At 39.0% G+C, this 6,322-nt stretch overlaps 1 non-coding gene across 1 annotated transcript; it reads left to right on the forward strand.

The window, feature by feature from the left end:
* Positions 1 to 5,916: 5,916 nt before the first annotated feature.
* On the forward strand, positions 5,917 to 6,035 carry LOC113101418 (5S ribosomal RNA). The gene has a single exon (XR_003290084.1). It is a non-coding gene; the product is annotated as a 5S ribosomal RNA (ribosomal RNA).
* Positions 6,036 to 6,322: the final 287 nt, after the last annotated feature.

A 6,322-nucleotide genomic window follows, 5' to 3' on the forward strand; every position in this document is an offset into this window, starting at 1 on the left:
AAAAAGGAAATATACAATTATGGATCCGTCATATGATGCAACTTACGTCCAAACAGCATTCAGCATGAGAGAATAAAACAATGACATAAGTATAAACAATAAGCAAGAACAGCAACATAAACCAAAAAGTAAAAAAAAAATAAAAAAAAAAAAAAAAAAAGGAGAGATGATGAAATAAATAAAAAAATGAGAAACCATATAAAGCTTGGTCATCCAAAGACATATTCAGGTTAATCTTGCGTGTAAGAAGATTCTTTACTGCCAGAGGGGATATAGACAGGTGTTTAAAACCATTTCACTTCCCTACACAATCTAGAAAAGGGCCCCAAATTTTATAAAAGTTGTCAGAAGACCCCTTTATTGTATGCCTAATTTTTTCTAGTTTGATAAAATGAAAGATATCATTAATCCATGAAGAATGAGTGGGAGGTGTAGGTGATTTCCAATTTATTAAAATTAGGCGTCTCGCCAGAAGAGTAACAAAAGCTACAAAATCAGTCTTATATTTGGGCATGTCAAGTGAAAGAGAAAGAGTACCAAATAGAGCTGTGACAGGCAAAGGTTGGACATAAATTCCAAGAACTTCAGATAATGTTTTAAAGATCAAAGACCAATATTTGTGTAGAGATGGACAAGACCAAAACATATGCGCAGTAGATGCAGGGGCTTGATAACAGCGATCACACATGGGATCTACCTCAGGATATATTTTAGAAAGTCTAACTTTGGTCCAGTGGCTGCGATGAAGGATTTTACACTGCATCAGACCCTGTCTGGCACAGAATGATGAGGAGTGCACACGACTTAGAACCTTTTCCCATTGTTCTTCTGGAATATTTTCTCCTATGTCTTCCTCCCACTGAGATTTAATAGATGCAAGTGAGCTTTCACGTAAGGAGCAGATTTCTTCATAAAAATGTGAGATCATACCCTTCATAACATGAATAGGTTTGAGGAAGGAGTCAATGGGAGTAACACTAGGGAGACTAGGAAACTGAGGGTGCTTGTCCCGAACAAAACTACGAACTTGCAAATATCAAAAAAAATTGTGTTTGGGCATTGCACAGTTTTCCCGTAATTGCTGGAAAGATGCAAATACATTATCTATATAAAAATCCTTAAATGTTATAATACCTAATGCCGACCACTGAGAAAAAGTCCTATCCATTAATGATGGTAAGAAAGCAAAATTTGCTGCTATAGGTGCAGAAATAGAAGAGGTTTGTAAACCAAAGTGGAGTCTGAATTGCCTCCAGATTCTCAATGTAGTTTTAACGATAATATTTTTGGTGTAGGGAGAAGATGAGCATTTAATGGGAGCATGTACTAAGGCTGCTAGCGAAGTAGGCATACATGAGGTAGCTTCCATGGTAAGCCATACAAATGAATCATGTGAAAAATCTTGATTTAACCAGTATTGCATGACCCTAAGATTTGTAGCCCAGTAATAAAACTGAAAGTTAGGTAAAGCCATTCCCCCAAGTATTTTGGGTCTCTGAAGAAAAGCCTTACGAATTCTGGGGATCTTTTTATTCCAAATAAAACCCAAAATTAGAGAATCAATTTGACGAAAAAAATGTTGAGGAAGGAAAATGGGTATGCACTGAAAATAATAAGAGAATTTTGGAAGAATATTCATTTTAACAGAGTTGATTCTTCCAGCCAAGGACAGGGGAAGCAGTGACCAGCGCTCAAAATCTTTCTCCATCTGTAGAAGCAACTTAGAAAAGTTAAATTTAAAAAGGTCTTTAAATGTATCTGTGATGCAAACTCCAAGATAGGTAAATCTATGATGAGAGATCTTAAATGGAAAATTAAGTAAAGGGTAATTTCTAGCAGCAGAGTTCAGTGGAAAAATCTCGCTCTTGCTTAGATTTAATTTATAACCAGAAATTGAACCAAAGGACTTTAAGACACCAAGTGCTGTAGGTATTGACCTATCCAAATCTGAAATGTAGAGAAGAAGGTCATCCGCATACAAAGATACCTTTTGTTCTGTACCCATTCTTTTTATGCCCATTATAGAAGAATCAGATCGCAGTGCAATAGAGAGAGGTTCAATAGCAATGGCAAAGAGTAGCGGACTCAGAGGGCATCCCTGGCGAGTGGACCGATGGAGGGGAAAATAACCTGAACGAGTATTATTGGTCCTGACAGAAGCTTGTGGGCCAGAATACAGTAACCTCACCCAAGAGATAAACTTATAACCAAAACCAAATTTTTCTAAAGTGTAAAAAAGATACCTCCACTCCACCCGGTCAAATGCTTTCTCTGCATCTAATGAAATGACAGCCTCTGGGACAACAGAAGAAGAGGGATTGTATACGATATTAAACAGTCTCCTAATATTAAAAAAAGAGTGTCTATTTTTTATAAACCCGGTCTGATCCGGGGAGATAATGGATGGTAAAATGGACTCTAAACGTATTGCCAACAACTTTGATAATATCTTAAAGTCAACATTAAGAAGACTGATCGGCCGGTAAGAAGTGCAGTGTAAGGGGTCTTTATTCTTCTTTAATATCAAAGAGATGGAAGCCTGATTAAGTGTCTGGGGGAGCTTGAGTGAATCAAATGATTCAAAATACATGTCAATCATCATGGGGGCCAATTTGTCTAGAAATTTTTTATAAAACTCTACTGGATACCCATCTGGCCCTGGACATTTACCATTTTGCATAGAGGTAATAGCTTGAGTGAGTTCTTCTATAGTGATTGGTTCTTCCAAATGGGCAGCAGAATCGACAATGGGTATGTTCAGTTTGCTAAAAAAGACATCAAAAGCAAGGGGGTTATCAGTTTGTTCAGATGTATATAGGGAAATAAAATATTCTTTAAAATGATCATTAATTAGCTGAGGGTTTGTTGTTACCCCTGATGAGGTTTGAATCTGAGGAATGAGATGCGAGGATGAATCCTGTCTTAATTGATGGGCCAGCAACTTACTTGCCTTATCACCCTCTTCATGGTATTTGTATCTAGATCTAAGCATTAAATTCTCTGCGTAGCATGATAAAAGAATGTCAAATTCTGCTTGTAGAGCAAGACGCTCCCTATATATATCTGGGGATGCAGAAACTGCATAGATATTATCTATATGGGCGATTTTCTGAATGATCTCTGATAGTTTATGCTTCCTCATTTTTTCCCTATATGCAGTGTATGAGATGATTTCCCCTCTTAAGTACACCTTCATGGTTTCCCAAAGGAGGGATGCTGAAACATCTGAAGACTTGTTTGTCAATATAAACAAATCTATCTGATTAGAAACAAATTCCACAAATTGCTCATCTGACAACAAACGGGTATTTAAACGCCACGGTGGCCGTGTGCCCTCGAGTTCCTTAATACACATCTTCATACTAACCGGGGCATGGTCTGAAATAACAATAGCGTTGTATGAGCATAACTCAACTGAAGAAATTAACCTGTTATCTATCAAAAAAAAGTCAATCCGAGTAAAAGTATGATGAACCTGAGAAAAGAAAGAGTATTCTTTCCCAGACGGGTTAAAAAAGCGCCAAGGATCAGAGACCTTAAATTCCTCCATAAAAGACTGAATCACCTTTGCAGACTTTGATGGTGTATTATGTCTAACAGAGGAACGATCAAGTTTGGGATTAATCCAGCAATTAAAATCACCTCCCAAAATAAGATGTTGAGAAGAAGTATCAGGTAGTACAGAAAATAAATGTCTAAAAAAATTATCGTTATCCCAGTTAGGCGCATAAACATTGGCGAGAATAACTGGAAAATTACTGATTTTACCTGTGACAATGACAAATCTACCATTGGGATCTGCTATGACATCAGAGCACACAAAAGGAACTGACCTGTGTATCAGAATTGCAGCACCCCTGGCTTTTTTTGAGCTCCTAAATGTTGGAGGTGATGTAGTATCTTGCTACGCTTAACGGGATTGTTCACTCCATTACAGTTCCAACTAATAAATGTAAAACTCCTCCCACTTAGATGTTGCGTCATTTTAGGTTGTGGCATAGATGATATGGATCAAATTTTGAATGTGAAATAATTGTTTACTGTGAAACTGACAAAAATTGAGCGGACACCAAGGAAAGAGGAAGAGAAAACAAAGCGAGAAAAAAGAAAGAAAAAAACAAAAATAAAAAAAAATAAATAAAAAAAAAACACATGAAAACAGCAACAAAACCCCTTTTCTCCCACCCCCCACCCACCTCAGCAGAAGCATCTCCCCAAACGAGACACATGCACTTTACCCTTTTAACACTCGGACAGCTACAATTAACTCTATGCTGCCTGGGAGAAAGTGCAATAATAATAATAAAAATAATAATAATTAAACACAAATAAATAAAAACAGAGGACTAAACTTTGTCCATAACACCAATAATGTGTGCGAACTTATGTTAAACTAACATAATTATATTAATAGGAACAACACTCGCAGGCAAGTTATCGAGCAGAGTGACAATAGCCATATTTTGGTCAGTGCACACTGTTTAAAGCCAAACTGACTACATGATATTTACCTCAGGTATTAGCAGGTAAGACAGTTTTTTTTATAAAGTCCGATGCGGCGGCCGGGTCCTCAAACTTGTGTACAGCACCATTGGAGAGAGTGATCCGCAGCACAGCTGGAAACAGAAGGCCAAACTTAACCCCGGGGCATGAGTGAAGGAGACGTTTTGAATCCTTGAAAGCAGCTCGTTTCTTCACAACAGCAGTTGTATAGTCCGCAAAGACAGATATCTTATTTCCATCATGCATCAGAGGAGATAGCTGCGCGGCACGTCGTAGAATCTCATCACGGGCTTGAAAGTAGTGGACTCTAATGACAAGGGGACGGGGGGGCTCCCCCTTCCTTGGCCTCTCACGCAGTGTACGATGTGCCCTGTCAAGTAGATGTTTCTCCTGAAGATGCAGCAAGCTCTGCAAAAGCTGAGAGACGAAGTCAGCTGGATGCGAACCCTCAACTCCCTCTGGTAATCCGACGAGGCGAATATTGTTCCTTCTGGATCTTCCCTCCAGATCTTCACATTTGGCATCCAGTTGTACCACCTGTTTTTGAAGCGTGGATATGACTGATTGCATTTCAGTTATGCGATCACTGTGATCAGATGCCGAACGTTCCAGTTCTCTAATAGTGTCAGCGTTAGCGTCAACTTTTTGCTGCAAAGGGCCTAGCCAGTCTTTAACTTCTTGTCTAACTGTGACGATCTCTGACCGCAGATCCGATGACAATAAGTCAATTTTCTGGCAAATATCATTTTTGACTGACTCCAACATGCCCTGAATGACAGTTATGTTTGCAGATGAACTGTCTGTAAACTTGATGTTTGCCGAGGCCTCATCAGAATCCTCCGGCGAGTGTGCAGTTTTGCCGCGGCCGCTCTTACCCGCGTCGGTTTTTCGCTCGAGAAGACGACATATTCGTGACTTACAGTCAATGCGAGTGATTCTTCTAATGTTAGTAAACTATTTTTACAACTTGTATAAAGAAATTATACAAAACTGTGCAAATAAATGAGTAAATGGAACACTTTCTCTCAGAGCAGCGGGGAAACACGTCTTACATCCTTGCTAGAAACAGCGCCCCCCCAGTATATAATAATTTTGCCAAAAAATAGATTCAATGCCCGATTTCTGAATATTAGCAGGTTTGGGCCTGGTTAGTACATGGATGGGACACTGCCTGGGAATACCAGGTGCTTTAAACTTTTTGGAAAATTTCACAAATTATATAATAATTTTGCAAAAAAAAGTCGATGCCCAATCTCTGAATCTTAGCAGGCTTAGGTCTGGTTAGTACTTGGATGAGAGACCGGCTAGGATGCCAGGTGCTTTAAGCTTTTGGGGTTTTCTTTCCTACTCATATAATGTACTGGCGATTAGATTGGCTGATCTCTAAATAGCCCTCTCTTTGTGGCAGTCTTCGCTTACGGCCATACCAACCTTGCTATGCCCGATCTCGTCTGATCTCGGAAGCTAAGCAGGTTTGGGCCTGGTTAGTACTTGGATGGGAGACCGCCTGGGAATACCAGGTGCTGTAAGCTTTTTGGAAATTTTTCAGTTAGTATATAATAATTTTGCCAAAAAATAGAGTCAATGCCCGATTTCTGAATATTAGCAGGTTTGGGCCTGGTTAGTACATGGATGGGAGACTGCCTGGGAATACCAGGTGCTTTAAACTTTTTGGAAAATTTCACTTATATATAATAGTTTTGCAAAAAAAAAAAAAAAGAGTCGATGCCCAATCTCTGAATCTTAGCAGGCTTAGGTCTGGTTAGTACTTGGATGAGAGACCGGCTAGGAATGCCAGGTGCTTTAAGCTTTTTGGTTT

Source organism: Carassius auratus, unplaced genomic scaffold (genome assembly GCF_003368295.1).
Source record: "Carassius auratus strain Wakin unplaced genomic scaffold, ASM336829v1 scaf_tig00217601, whole genome shotgun sequence".
NCBI classification, from domain to species: domain Eukaryota; kingdom Metazoa; phylum Chordata; class Actinopteri; order Cypriniformes; family Cyprinidae; genus Carassius; species Carassius auratus.